Below are 16,580 nucleotides of genomic sequence, written 5' to 3'. Positions count from 1 at the left end.
CTTTTAGTAATCACTTTTATATCTTGAAGTTTGACTATCATTTCTATGCAAATGGACCAAGTGGAAAAGATCTCTTCTCATGATCCATTTAACCATATTGTAATAAGAGTGCTACAACTCAAAAAGCTGTAATTCAAAACACAATTGAACAATAATTTCATAGGAGGTATAATATAATGCAAGAAATGCTTGCTCAGAAGCCCAGCGAAAAGGATAGTGTTCTGTTTCTGAACCTCAATTTTGTCATGTGAAAATAAAAAGGTTGCACAAGACAATATCTTTCTTTCACCTCACAAAGTTGATGACTTGTACAGAGTGTTTTTTAAAAAGTATTTCAATGCCCCGGTGTCTTCTATCTCAGGGAAAAAAAAAAAAAAACTAAACTAAACTTAGCCAACTAGAAAAAAGATCCTTTTGATTTAAGATTTTCTATAATATTTCTTCATAAAAGATATTTAAGGAGATTAACTTCTTGGTATTATTGTTGTTGTTAAATTGAAAGGGAGCATGAAGGGAGAAGATTCAATTTATAGTTTGAAAAGAATTGACTTGCCGTTACCTAGGATTCAGACATAAGAGTTGGGGTTACCATAATAAGAAATAGAGTTACTATTATTTTTAAAAACCAATTCCTGTATCCCAAATACTGAGGTTTTGAAAATGCTCATAAGTCTGGCTTAAATTCACTTCTTGAGGTAGAAGTTGTTACATTTCATGTCACAGGTCATTGAAAAATATACTGTTCACTAAATGCCTTCAATCAAAAGAACTGCAAAATCTGACAATGTAAGTGTTAAAAATAAACTCCTTTTCCTTTTTAATAAGGTATCTCAATAGAACTTTTAAATGTGTGACTGACCCAAAGCCATTTCCCATGTCACCTTAATTCTTGCCCATAAACAGTTGTGAGCAGGAATTCGCACATGTCACACTCTGTCTTTGCTCAAAGTAATTGCCCTGACCACTGCTAAAGGTCCAGTACTTAAAGACTTTTGTATTTCCTCCTTTTTCAAGACAACATGAGGTCAATAGTTGGATCCTTTGCAAGATCAACTAGAAGCCAGAGTTGTGTTGGAGGGTGAGTTTAAAAAGAAGTAATTTGACTAAATTTTTTTTCTCATGTAGTAGCTACTCAGTAATACATCTTAAATAACAACAAAATTGTCTATTACATTATATTAGACAATATAAAAGGATAAACCTATGCAAATAACGCTATTTGGTGAATTTAGATTTAAGAAAATCCCTTTCTTGAATCTTGCAATCAGCTTTTTAGTATTTAAAAGATAATTCAGTGGATAATTCAAAATAGCATATAATTAAAAAATAAAATTGTCTTTAGATCTCTCCATTGGTATACATTTATTGTATAAGAAAGATATTTCAAGCCCTGCTTGAAACTCCTTTCCTGTAGTTTTGCCAAATGGGCTTTCCTTTTCCTGTGCTCTACTGGCCTTCTGGCCCATCACTGCTAGGGACTCTCTCTCTCTTATCATAAGTTCATAGCATACAGCACACCTCAGGGTGGATCTGGGAGGAGTCATGAGTGGCTGGAAAGATGGTGAAGTCAAAAATTTCCTCAAATCTTTCTGGTTGTTCCTCTTTCATTCACCATTTATGAATTTGATCATTTCCCCCTCATTCTTCACTCCCAGAGTAGTTCTTGTCCCAGATCCCACCTCTCTCAAGTGCTCTGACGCATCTCAGCCCCAGTGATGATGTGGCCAGGTAAATATTTAATGTTCCTTTACAAAGCAGTCCAATCTTTCTCTTGACAATTGACCCTACTACCAATATTTAGCTCTGGATATTGTTCACAGAGACCCATAGTGAGCCATTATATTTGATTTGGAGGGTTTGGACTGCACATCTAACATCCTAACTTAAAAGCTGCTACATGAAGGATTGACCCCCAAATCATCCAGCTCTGAGAGCTGAAAGGGTTTGGATTCATGAGTCCCATAAGGCTATAGAAAACAAAGAAGCAGCAAAACTGGCACACAAGCATGTCCCAGGTCTATTTTCCCTCAGCTCAGTGCAGAGGGGCAGCAGGCAAACATGCCATCTTCCAATTTTGTCCTGGAAAGGATTTGACTGCATACTTTCCCAGCTGCTGCCCGAAGGTCCAGTTTCTAATAAGCCTCCATATGGGAGCTGATTGAGATTCTCTCAGGAACCTAAAATGTCTGCTGGCCATGTCCCCTGCTGTCTCCCTCCAATTCATCCCATAGTAAAACTAAGTCTCTAGCTTCTGCCTGGAAGGAGCTAGTCTACACATCCAGCACACCAGCTGTTATTGCTCCCCCAAGAGACTAGCCAAATCACCTAACCTTGCTCTAGGAACTGACAGGGTTTGACATTCATGAGTCCCCCAGGACCACACAAAACAAAGAAGTGGTTCTCTTTGAACACACAAGCACTTCTAGCAACTATTCCCTTGGGTTAGCAAGAAAGAACAGGCCAAAACACCCAACTCCTGCTTTCCCCCTGTTAGGAACTAGATGGAATATCCCACTTTCCCAGCTCTTGTTCCCTGCCAGTCAGGCTTCCACTTAGCCCTGGATTGTTAAAGGAACAGGAAATTAATAGTCCTTTCAGAGCTTGAGGTGTGGGGGCATTTCTCACACCTTTGGGACACTGACAGGTCTTGGCATATCCTAATCTATGGGGAGCCACTAAGAACAAACATTCCAGTTAGGACAATCACAAAAATTTGAGAGGCTATGAGAGTTGGAAACGTTCATTGGCCTCCCCTTAGCTCAATTCTGGCTTATATGACCGTAACTATTTGGCGCTTATGGTTAAATTTAGCATCATTCATCTTAGTTTGATTATACCATGGAGTTTAAGAAACAAAAATCCTGCTACCAGTTAGGTTAAGACCGTACCAGCACCGATAGTCATTAAATGCCTTGTTTGGTATTTTGTCTGTTTTTGTTTGCCTGTTGGAAAAGGAGAGCCAAGGACTGAGAGCCAGTGAGTCAATGCTTTTCCTGCATGAGGCAGCCTCCCTAGGGGCTTTTCTGTAGGAGAGCAGCATACCTCAAACCAGACAGTAGCTCATTCCACATGAGGAGCAGGTTTGAGGATTCTTAAATTCCAGCTCATGAATTTGAAATGTGATCTCACCAGTATTTTTATTATTACTATGAGATTGCTTGTGAAATGTGTACATTGTGGTATAAATACTGTAAGAGACTGCTTTTTTATTTTTGTCTGTATTCGCGTTTTTTAGATTTTATTTATTTATTCATGAGAGACACAGAGAGAAGGCAGAGACATAGGCAGAGGGAGAAGCAGGCTCCGTGCAGGAAGCTCAATGTGGAACTCCATGCTAGGACCCTTGGATCATGACCTGCGCAACTGCTGAGCCACCCAGGAGTCCCTGTGTTTGCTTTTAAAAGTTTTCATCATCCTCACCTGTTCCATCTTCCTAATTGCAATTGTCTTGGAGTCTACATCACTCTTTTGAAAACCTTTATGGGCAGCATGATCTTTGTCTTCACATCTAAAATATATTTATTAACCATTAAAAGAAATAATTTTGGATGAGAGTGCTTCTTGCAATTTGAAATAACCAGTGGCCCATTACTTTACTGAATGAAACATTGTTACACTGAAAAACATTTCATCAGAATAGGTTTAGCTGTATCTTTAATCAAGGGCAAGGTGACCATTTTCAAGAATTCTTGGAGAATAATGTGGGCCTCCATTAACAGGGCCTTCCCTCAGGGAGTGTCAATAGCAAAGAAGCAGAATCAGAGGACTAAGATACAAATCCTTGGTAATTGAGTTTCCCTTCTGAAACTTCCAAGATGTCTCTGGCAGAAGATGCTTCCAATGAGGCCCTGAAGGCAGAGACCGGTAATGTCCTTTTACCTTTAAAAGGACTACTCAGGGAGGAGGGGCAAGACGGCGGAAGAGCAGGGTCCCCAAATCGCCTGTCCCCACCAAATTACCTAGATAACCTTCAAACCATCCTGAAAATCTACGAATTCGGCCTGAGATCTAAAGAGAGACCAGCTGGAACGCTACAGTGAGAAGAGTCCGCGCTTCTATCAAGGTAGGAAGACGGGGAAAAGAAATAAAGGAACAAAAGGCCTCCGAGGGGGAGGGGCCCCGCGAGGAGCCAGGCTGAGGCCGCGGCGAGTGTCCCCAGGACAGGAGAGCCCCGTCCCGGAGGAGCAGGAGCTGCACCAACCTTCCCGGGCGGGCGGAAAGGGGCTCGCAGGGAGTTGGAGCAGGACCCAGGAGGGCGGGGATGCCCTCGGGCTCCCAGGGACACTAACAGACACCTGCGCCCCGGGAGAGTGCGCCGAGCTCCCTAAGGGCTGCAGCGCGCACGGCGGGACCGACCGGAGCAGCTCGGAGGGGCTCGGGCGGCGGCTCCGCGGAGGGGGCTGCGGGGCGGGAGCGCGAATCCAACAGCGCAGGCCCCGGAGCACAGGGCGCCGGGACACAGCCCAGGATCCGGCCTCCCCCGGGACAGGCAGAGGCCGGGAGGGCCCAGGACAGCAAGGACGCTCCTGCCCCGAGCTGAGCAGATCAGCGGCCCCGCCCCGGAGCCTCCAGGCCCTGCAGACGGAGAACCGAGAGCCCCGAGCCCCGTAGTTCCTGCGGGGGCTGAATCCAGGGCTCCAGAGTTGCCATAGCAACTGCGGCTGATCCTCCTGGGGCCCCACGGGGTAAACAACCCCCGCTGAGCCCTGCAGCAGGCAGGGGCAGAGCAGCTCCCCCAAGTGCTGACACCTGAAAATCAGCACAGCAGGCCCCTCCCCCAGAAGACCAGCTGGACGGACCAGTGATACTCCCCCGTGTTCCAATACAACTTGTTTTTGGCCACTCTGCACTGAGCAAAATGACTAGAAGGAAAACTTCACCTCAAAAGAAAGAATCAGAAACAGCCCTCTCTCCCACAGAGTTACAAAATCTGGATTACACTTCAATGTCAGAAAGCCAGTTCAGAAGCACCATTATACAGCTACTGGTGGCTCTAGAAAAAAAGCATTAAGGCCTCACGAGACTTCATGACTGCAGAATTTAGATCCAATCAGGCAGAAATTAAAAATCAATTGAATGAGATGCAATCCAAACTAGAAGTCCTAACGATGAGGGTTAACGAGGTGGAAGAACGAGTGAGTGACATAGAAGACAAGTTAATGGCAAAGAGGGAAACTGAGGAAAAAAGAGGTAAACAATTAAAGAACCATGAAGACAGATTAAGGGAAATAAATGACACTCTAAGGAAGAAAAACCTACGTTTAATTGGGGTTCCCAAGGGCGCCGAAAGGGCCAGAGGGCCAGAATATGTATTTGAACAAATCCTAGCTGAAAACTTTCCCAATCTGGGAAGGGAAACAGGCATTCAGATCCAGGAAAAAGAGAGATCCCCCCCTAAAATCAATAAAAACCGTTCAACACCTCGACATCTAATAGTGAAGCTTGCAAATTCCAAAGATAAAGAGAAGATCCTTAAAGCAGCAAGAGACAAGAAGTCCCTGACTTTCATGGGGAGGAATATTAGGGTAACAGCAGACCTCTCCACAGAGACCTGGCAGGCCAGAAAGGGCTGGCAGGATATATTCAGGGTCCTAAATGAGAAGAACATGCAACCAAGAATACTTTATCCAGCAAGGCTCTCATTCAAAATGGAAGGAGAGATAAAGAGCTTCCAAGACAGGCAGGAACTGAAAGAATATGTGACCTCCAAACCAGCTCTGCAAGAAATTTTAAGGGGGACTCTTAAAATTCCCCTTTAAGAAGAAGTTCAGTGGAACAATCCACAAAAACAAGGACTAAATAGATATCATGATGACACTAAACTCCTATCTCTCAATAGTAACTCTGAACGTGAATGGGCTTAATGACCCCATCAAAAGGCGCAGGGTTTCAGACTGGATAAAAAAGCAGGACCCATCTATTTGCTGTCTACAAGAGACTCATTTTAGACAGAAGGACACCTACAACCTGAAAATAAAAGGTTGGAGAACCATTTACCATTCAAATGGTTCTCAAAATATACCCTAAAAACTATAGAACACTTCTGAAAGAAATTGAGGAAGACACAAAGAGATGGAAAAATATTCCATGCTCATGGATTGGCAGAATTAATATTGTGAAAATGTCAATGCTACCCAGGGCAATTTACACGTATAATGCAATCCCTATGAAAATACCATGGACTTTCTTCAGAGACTTAGAACAAGTTATTTTAAGATTTGTGTGGAATCAGAAAAGACCCCGAACAGCCAGGGGAATTTTAAAAAAGAAAACCATATCTGGGGGCATCACAATGCCAGATTTCAGGTTGTACTACAAAGCTGTGGTCATCAAGACAGTGTGGTACTGGCACAAAAACAGACATATAGATCAATGGAACAGAATAGAGAACCCAGAAGTGGACCCTGAACTTTATGGTCAACTAATATACGATAAAGGAGGAAAGACGATCCACTGGAAGAAAGACAGTCTCTTCAATAAATGGTGCTGGGAAAATTGGACATCCACATGCAGAAGAATGAAACTGGACCACTCTCTTGCACCATACACAAAGATAAACTCAAAATAGATGAAAGATCTAAATGTGAGACAAGATTCCATCAAAATCCCAGAGGAGAACTCAGGCAACACCCTTTTTGAACTTGGCCAGAGTAACCGGAGAAGGACAAACAGTGTATGTTCTCATTCATTTGGGGAATATGAATAATAGTGAAAGGGAATATAAGGGAAGGGAGAAGAAATGTGTGAGAAATATCAGAAAGGGAGACAAAACATAAAGACTTCTAACTCTGGGAAATGAACTAGGGGTGGTGGAGGGGGAGGAGGGCGGGGGATGGGGGTGAATGGGTGACGGGCACTGAGGGGGACACTTGACGGGATGAGCACTGGGTGTTATTCTGTATGTTGGTAAATTGAACACCAATAAAAATTAATTTATAAAAAATAAAAAAAATTAAAAAAAATAAATAAAAGGACTACTCAGTAGGCATGAGCTCAATTGCAAAATTAGCATAATAATGTCAGAGACTCCCCCATGCAATTGAGAGAGCCCCTTTTAAGGGATAAATCTTTAAAAAAGTTGATGGGGGGGGGGCAGGCAGCCTGGGTGGCCCAGTGGTTTAGCGTGGCCTTCATGGCCTTTGGCTATGGGAGTGATCCTGGAGACCAGGGATTGAGTCCCATGTTGGGCTCCCAGCAAGGAGCCTGCTTCTTCTTCTGCCTGTCTCTCTGCCTCTCCTCTCTCTCATAAATAAATAAAATCTTAAAAAAAAAAAAAAAAAGATGATGGGGAATCCTGGTGGCTCAGTGGTTTGGCCCAGGATGTGATCCTGGAGTCCCGGGATAGAGTCCTGCATCAGGCTCCCTGCGTGGAGCCTGCTTCTCCCACTGCCTATGTCTCTGCCTCTCTCTCTCTCTCTCTCTTTCTCTGTGTTTCTCATGAATAAATAAAAAAAATCTTTAAAAAAAAGATGATAAAATTGTGCCTGTGATACAAACATAAAATGTACACATGTCAAAATTTGATTTACCTTATTAATTAGTGAGGGACCTAGTAAGATGTTATAGTCAGTTCAAAGGAAAATTCTCAAAAACCATGCATTTATAGGGAAGAAGGAATTTTGAAATGAATTTATGTCTATGCAAAATGAGTCAATCCAAAGGGAAATAATAAATTGCATTTCACCAGAAACACATTTTCCTGGTAAGAGTTGTCTATATCATCAATTTTCTACAACTTGTAGAGTTATAAAATAGCTCAAAGACAATGAAAGGTGGACAGCCATGGATGGCTGAGCTAGACAAGATACACACTGATATATTTGTTCCCATTTCAAAGTCTTTCACAATTTCTCTGGATGCCCTGTAGTCCTCTAGGCACCAGGGACTGAAAAACCTCAGATAACACCCTGCGCCTCTCTGTCATGTTTCCCAGACCCTCCTCCAATTCATCCTCCTGACTCAAAAAATGCCTTGCTAATAATGTTTTACCCTCTGTGATCCATTTAGTGAATCTAAGACACGATAATTCCTACATACAGCATGAACAAGCTGTTGTGGACAGGGTTTCTGCTAAGCATTTCACATACATTGTCTTTACATGTACAATGATTTTAAGATAATTACTATTATCCCTATTCATAAATCCAGAAAGCAAGCCTAAAGGCCTTTTGTAAATTGTCCCAAATCTTATTGTTAACAATGGCAGAGGTGGAATTAAAATCTATCAACTTTTGATGCTTTTAACTAACACTCAATAGCATCTTAAAGACCCCTCTAACTCCTTCATTATTATTCTATTAACAGTTTTATCAGTAAGCATTTGGATTACTCACTGGGTCAAAGCTTTTCCATTATGGGCCTTTACCTTGCTCAAGGCAAAATTATCTGGACTGGGCTGACAAGTGTTCCCAAGAAACTTCTCATATTTACACTGAGAAAAGTTGCTCTATTAGCCTTATAGGAGCAACACAAAGAGGAAGAATGTGGAAAAGACTTCTCTGTGTAGCTCCAGTGTCTTAGTCAACACTTCAATGATAGCACCTCACATATTGCCTTATATCATATCTATTTATAGAATAATAGCTAAGAGTGATTGAATATGTGTTATATATCTTATACTTTACATAAAATATCTCATTTAATCCTCATAAGACAACTATGAACGGGGTAAATTATAGTAACGATGCCTATTTTGACATTAGGAAATGGAGACCTAGAAAAATAAGCAATTTGTCCAAGATTACAGAGAGAGAAAGTGATGGAGATGCCCACTTCATCCACTGTTGTGTTTGGAGGCCCTTTGGCCCACGGACTTTTCTCCTTTTTGAACAAGGAGGACCTGCAAGTCTTTTCAGGTGCTGGTTGAGGAAAATTAATTCAGATGAGCATACCTTCAAATGGAGAAGACCCTGAAGTGAATGGAAGTCTCACTTCCTTCCTCTATATCTTGGTGTATTAAGACTCATGTGAATTTATAAGATTAGAAGGGAAATCACATGAGTTTACATAAAATGAAAGTTCATTTGTCCAAACTGTTAGGAAGTCTCAGGTGGGTATGACTTCAGGCCCAGCTGGATTCAGAGAATCCGTTTCATCTGTGCCCTCTCCGTTTTACCCTCCTTTTCTTTAGTTTTGGTTCTCCTTGAGTGTTGACCTCACCTTTTCTATTATAGATTCTTCTTCAAAGTGGCATGGAAAGAAAGTGAAACACCTGTGTCTTTTACTATTTTATGTTTCAAGATCCTAAGAAAGAAAGGTTTTTTTCTCTAGCACCAATAGGCCTATATTATGAAAGCACTCTTTCACCCAGTTTGGGTCACTGTAAGGAGAGGCGTGGATACTCTGATTGGCCAGCCAGGGCCACATGATCACTTTTGTATCAGAAGGCATGGACAGGACACTATGATAGTAGCAACTGAGGACCAGAAGGAGGCATGGTGCCCCAGAGGAGAAGAAGATGTTTTTGTCAAAGGAGAAAAGAATGGTAAGTTGGTAAAAACAACAGATGTCCATGGTGCTGGTTTTCTCAGAATATATTACATTATGCATATAACTTTTCTCCCAAGTTATTATATAATATTTGATTCAATAAAAATAGGATAGTTTTTATTAGGAGAGTTTTTGATTATTTCTAACACTATAAGTTATTTCTTACATGTGCATGATTTAATATTGTTCTCATTACATTTTAAAAAGATACAAAAACTCTAAAAAACAAAACTGGTATAGAGCTAGTTTATTTAATTAAATTAATTAATTAATTAATTAATTTTTGTAGAGCTATTTAAGAACATTGCTTCTGTTTGAACTTAAATGTTTGTGCAGATTCTTATGATGATTTGAGGAAACTATTGATCAGAGAACTAAGTAGACTTAAAAATTAAACCGGAAATTAAGAACATGTATGTACTTAAACAATGAGAACTCCTTGGAAGATTTACAACCTAAATAACTTTCACAATGAATAAATGATAGGATAGAATAAATAAATAGGTATTTCAGGTATAATCCTATCATTAATTTTTAATGAAACAAAACTTTAATCACATTTTTCTTTATAAACAAATAGAATTGGGTTAATTGAACTTTTTAATGATGAATGTAGATTTATTCAATAACTAATATGTTAGAAAAAAACTGTTTTCATGTATTTTCTGATGTTCCCAATTATGACTACATTGCTTACCAAAGATAGTTTTTGGGATCATGGGACATATTTCCAATAGAAATAATGTTATATTTGCTGATTGCATGCCATATGATGGCCCATGAATAGCTACCTGGTCCAAAATATATGTGATTTGTAACATTATAAAAAGCATCTATAATAATGTTTCCATGGGAAAACATGTTTGGTGAAGCTCTAATTTGGGATTCTAAAAGCAGTTCTTCTTCATACTCCTACTCCATCTTCTCTGGGACTGAGAGTGAAGATTTTCTTACTTCTACATCTCTAACATCTGTAATTAGCTTATGAATTAGGAAGGGTAAAGAAAGAAGGACAAAAGCATTGTAAGGAGGTCTGAGCACGGGGCAGAAGGGTGATAGTGCAGGACAGGATTTGAGAATCCGTGAAAAATACTGAAGGTCCTGAAAGCTTCACCCGAGGCATGGATTGATTGGATGAATAAGTGGCTGCTTAGCTGAATGAAAGTTTGATGAGGATTCATTTTCCTAGGGGCTGATACTAAGGGTTGTGCAGACAAAATTCAGAGGCTGAGTCAAAGACAGGCTGGCTTTACAGAGGCTGTCCTTACAAAGCAAAGTATTGAAACCAAGAAAGAAGGTTCCTTTCTCTAGTTGGGAGTCATTTCCCAGAAAACCAAAACTACAGTGGGAGAGTAACTGCCAGAGGAGGAGAAACTAATCCAAACAAGAAAGACAAGTGAATCAAAGAAAAAGCCAGATTGGGCAATTGATAAAAAGGAATGTGAGAGGTGAGAGAGGCTAGGAGGCCAGTGCTTCCGGACAATATTATTGGGTTTTAAAAACCTGAGTTGAGTTTCTATTCAAAATAGCAGCATAGGAAGGCTCTGAACTTACCTCCTCCACAGAACACACCAAGTTGCACCCATTAATACAATAGTTCTTCCTCAAGAACTGAGGGCTGACTGAACAGCTACTGAACAAAGATAGAATGGCAAGAGAACATCAAGAGAGATGGAGACACAGTAACAAAGGGAATCCCCACACCCATTGCTACAAATGACAGTGGGGAAGGATACATATCCCTCTGTCCTCTGCACAGAAGAAAAGCTGTGGTTTACAAAAGCAACTAGCATAAAAAGAGACAACATTAGAATTCTGCCAAGGGGCAGAGGAGCTATGGGAAAGCTCTCCAGGTCAGAGGGAAGGGAGAACCACATAGTTTACATTCCTACCCCACCTTAAAAGCCTAGACAGAAGCAAGACACCCATAATGGGTGTTCAGTTTTCTCAATGAGCTTGTGACTTCAGAAAGAAGGTCCACAAGTCCCACCAGCCCCTGTTGTGATGGAGCACAGAAAACTTGCTGCAGTTTTGTAGTTTTTCTTTTTATTTTTTTTAATTTGATTTTTTTTTACATTTTAAAATTCATCTTGTTTTTATTTTTTCTTTAATTTTTTTTCTTCTTTCCTTTTATTATTATTATTTTTTCTTTATTCTTTTTGTAAAAAGCCACAGTTGAAAAGAGTAACTAGTATACCAGAGGAAGATGGGTAGGAGAATGTGTCAAATAGGTGATGCAGATTAAGAAGTACACTTGTGATGAGCACCGGGTGCTGTATGAAAGTGCTCAATTACTATATTGTACACCTGAAACAAATAAACAAAAAAGAGTAACTATTATATATAGCCACAACTCTAGCCAGCCAGAAAAAGTGACCAAGCACACAGTCTGCATAATGTATACCATACACAAGAGCACTTTATCAACTTTAGAAGTAGCCATTTCACCTAATCCATAGAAACAAATAAGGAAGTTAAGCAAAATGGGGAGATAGAGAACTCCAAGAACAGGAAAAAAACTCAGAAAAAGAACTAAATAAAACAGAGATAAGCAATATGACTGATAAAGAATATATAGTAATGACCATAAAGATACTGCCTGTATCTTTTTTTCTCCAGAGAAAAAAATGGAAGAATTCAGTGAGACCCTCAGTGAAGCTATAGAAAATATTGAAAAGAACCAATAAGAGGGATCCCTGGGTGGCGCAGCGGTTTAGCGCCTGCCTTTGGCCCAGGGCGTGATCCTGGAGACCCGGGATCGAATCCCACGTCGGGCTCCCGGTGCATGGAGCCTGCTTCTCCCTCTGCCTGTGTCTCTGCTTCTTTCTCTATCTGTGTGACTATCATAAATAAATAAAAATTTAAAAAGAACCAATAAGAATTGAGGAATACAATAACTGAAACAAAAAACACACTAGGGAATCATAGTAGATTAGAAGATGCAGAAGAACATACCAGCAACCTGAAAGACAGGGTAATGGAAAACACACAAACTGCACAGCAAAAAGAGAAAAGAATTTTTAAAAATGAGCATAGCTTAAGAGATTTCTTGAATAACATCAAGTGAACAAACATTTGCATTCTAGGGGCCCAGAAGAAAAAAGAGAGAAAGGTGTAGAAACTTTATTTGGAGAAATAATAATTGAAAACTTCCTTAACATAGGAAGGGAAATAGATAACCAAGTACAAGAAGCACAGAGTTCAAAACAAGATGAACCTAAAGAGGCCCACACCACAATACATAATTAAAATGTCAAAAGTTAAAGATAAAGAATCTTAAAAGCAGCAAGAGTGAAGCAAAAGATTGGGAAAACTGATTTTTCAGCAGAAGCTTTGCAAGCCAGAAGAGAATGGGCATGATATAGTCAAAGTACTAAAAGGAAAAAAACAAAACAAAACAAACCTACAATCCCAAATACTCTACTTGGCAAGGTAAATTCAGATTTGAGGAGAGAAAGTTCCCAGATAAACTAAAGATAAATAAGTTTATCACCACTAAACTAGCCTTAAAAGGAATGTTAGAGGGACTTCTTTTAAGTGGAAAAGAAATAAAAAGGAAAATATAAATTAAAAATATGTAAAATATGACAATATATACATAAACTATAGAAAAAAAGAGTTAAAAGGAAAGATAAGAAAAAGAACAGATTTTTTTCTTTTCCTTTTTTTTAAAAAAATGTGTTTGAACTTAAATAACCATCAAATTAATATAGATTGCTATTTATTCTAGGATGTTATATATGAACCTCATGGTAACCACAAACCCAAAACCTACAACAGATACACAAAAAATAAAGAGGAAGAAAGCTAAACAAAACACTATTTTTACTCATTGATCACAAAGAAAGAGAGCAAGAGAAGAAAAAGGAACAAATGAGAATGACAAAAACAACCAGAAAACAAATTTTAAAAATGGTAATAAGTTCATACCTATCAATAATTATTTTTGAAAAAAAATTATTTATTTATTTGAGAGAGAGAGCACAAGCTGGGGGAAAGACAGAGGGAAAAGTAGACTCCCACTGAGTGGGGAGCCTGATATAGAGCTCAATCCCAGGACCTTGAGATCATTAACTGAACCAAAGGCAGAGACATTTAGCTTACTGAACCACCCAGGCTCCCCTCAATAATTACTTTAAATATAACTGGCCTAAATGTTCTAATCAAAAGACAAAGAGTGGTGGATGGATAAAAAAGCAGGACCCATCTATATGCTTCCTACAAGAGACTTACCTCAGACCTAAAGACACATACAGAATGAAAGTGAAAGAATGGAAAAATATTCACCATGCAAATGGAAGTGAAAAAGAAAAAAAAGCAATGGTAACAATACTTATATCAGACAGCCTTTAAAACACATACTGTAACAAAAGACAAGGAAGAGCATCACATAACGATAAAGGGATCAATTCAACAAGAGGATATATCAATTATAAATATTTCTGCACCCAAAACTGGAGCACCTAAATACATAAAGCAAATATTAATGAATATAAAGAAAAAAATTGGTGATCATACAATGATAATAGAGGACTTTGATGTTCTACTTACATCAATGGATAGATAATCCTGACAGAAAATCAATAATGAACTAATTTCTTTGAATGACACATTGGACCAGATGGACATACCAGATATATACAGAATGGTCCCTCTAAAAGCAACAAAATACACATTCTGTTAAAGTGCACATGGAACATTGTCCAGAACAGATAACATATTAGATCACAAAACAAGCTTCAATAAATTTTAGAAGGTAGTATGAAGGGCAGCCTGGGTGGCTTAGCAGTTTAGCGCCGCCTTTAGCCCAGGGCCTGATCCTGGAGACCAGGGATTGAGTCCCACGTCAGGCTCCCTGCATGGAGCCTGCTTCTGCCTCTGCCTCTGTCTCTGCCTCTGTCTCTCTCTCTGTGTGTCTCTCATGAATAAATAAAATCTTAAAAAAAAGAAAACTTAAAAAAAAATAGAAGGTAGTATGAAATCATACTTTGCATCTTTTCCAAGCACGACAGCATGAAACTAGAAATAAATAATAAGAAAAAAACTGGAAAAAACACAAACATGTGGAGACTAATAACATGATAACTAACAACCAATGGGTCAATGAAGTGATCAAAAAATAAATTTAAAAAAATCAATGGAGAGAAATGAAAACAAAAACACAACAGTCCAAAATCTCTGGGACATAGTGAAGGCAGTTCTAAGAGGGATATATATATATAGAAATATAGGCCTACCTCAAAGAAACAGGAAAAAACTCAATCTAACCTTATGCCTAAAGGAACTAGAAAAAGAAGAACAAACAAAATCAAAGTGAGTAGAAGAAAGGAAATAATAAACAGAGAGCAGAAACAAATAACATAGAGACAAAAAGAAAGAAAGAAAAGGGAAGAAAGAAAGAAGAAAAAAAGAAAGGAAAGAAAGAAAGAAAGAAAGAAAGAAAGAAAGAAAGAAAGAAAGAAAGAAAAAGAGGGATCCCTGGGTGGCGCAGCGGTTTGGCGCCTGCCTTTGGCCCAGGGCACGATCCTGGAGACCCGGGATCGAATCCCACGTCGGGCTCCCGGTGCATGGAGCCTGCTTCTCCCTCTGCCTGTGTCTCTGCCTCTCTCTCTCTCTCTCTGTGTGACTATCATAAATAAATAAAAATTTAAAAAAAAAAAAAAAGAAAGAAAAAGAAAGAAAGAAATCATGTAACCAGGAGCTGGTTCTTTGAAAAGATAAACAAAAATGACAAACCCTTAGCCAGATTCATGAGAGAGAGAGAGAGAGAGAGAGAGAGAGAGAGAGAGAGAGAGAGAACTCAAAATCAGAAATGGGAGAAAAGTAACAATGACCACAACAGAAATACAAAGGGTTATGAGAAAATACTATGAAAAATTATATGCCAACAAACTGGGCAACCTAGAAGAAGTGGATAAATTCCAAGAAATACACAATCTTCCAAAACTGAACCTGGAAGAAATAGAAAATATGAACAGACTGATAACAGGTAACAAAATTGAATTGATAAGAAAAAAATTACCAAAAAAAATAAATGTCCAGAACCAGATGGATTCACAGGCGAATTCTACCAGATATTTAAAAAAGAATTAATATCTATTGTCTTCCAACTATCCCAAAAAATAGAAGAGGAAGGAAAGCTTCTAAATATATCCTATGAGGCCAGCATTAACCTGATACCAAAACCAGACAAGAACACCACAAAGAGAAAACTACAGGCCAATATCCCCAGTGAATAGAGATACAAAAATCCCCAACAAAATATTAGCAAACCACATATACTTTAAAAAGATCATTCAGCATTACCAGGATTTATTCCCTGGATGAAAGGATGTTTGACATTCACAAATCAATCAATATAATACACCACATTAATAAAAGAAAGGATAAAAAGCATATGGTCCTTTCAATAGATGCAAAAAAAGCAATTGACCAATTACAGCATCCATTCATATGAAAACCCTCAAAAGGGTATTAGAGGGACCATACCTCAACATAATAAAGGCCATATATAAAACTCACAGCTCAAATCGTCTTCACTGGGTAAAAACTAAGTTTTCCTTCTAAGGTCAGGAACAAGACAATAATGTCCACTCTTGCCACTCTTATTCAACATAATGAATAGGACTAGAAGTCCTAGTCATAGCAGTTAGACAAAAAAAAAAAAAAAAAAAAGAGGCATCTATATTAGTTAAGAAGTCAAGCTATTTGCAGATGACATATTATACATAGAAAATCCTACAGACTCCAGCAGAAAGCTACTAGAAGTAATAAATTCAGTAAAGTGTTTGCAAAATTAATACCCAGAAATCAATAGCATTTCTATACACTAACAACGAAGTCACAGAAAGAGAAATTACAAAAACAACAGCATTTACAATTACCCCAAAAATAATAAAATACCTAGGAATAAACTTAACCAAAGAGGTGAAAGACCAGTACTCTGAAAACTATAAAGCATTGATGAAAGAAATTGAAGATTATGCAAACAAATGGAAAGATATTCTACTTTCATGGATTGGAAGAATTAATACTGTTAAAATGTCCATATTACCCATAGCAATCTATAGATTCAGTGCAATCCCTATCAA

Source organism: Nyctereutes procyonoides, unplaced genomic scaffold (genome assembly GCF_905146905.1).
Source record: "Nyctereutes procyonoides isolate TBG_1078 unplaced genomic scaffold, NYPRO_anot_genome, whole genome shotgun sequence".
Taxonomy (NCBI): domain Eukaryota; kingdom Metazoa; phylum Chordata; class Mammalia; order Carnivora; family Canidae; genus Nyctereutes; species Nyctereutes procyonoides.
This window is presented reverse-complemented; position numbering follows the sequence as displayed.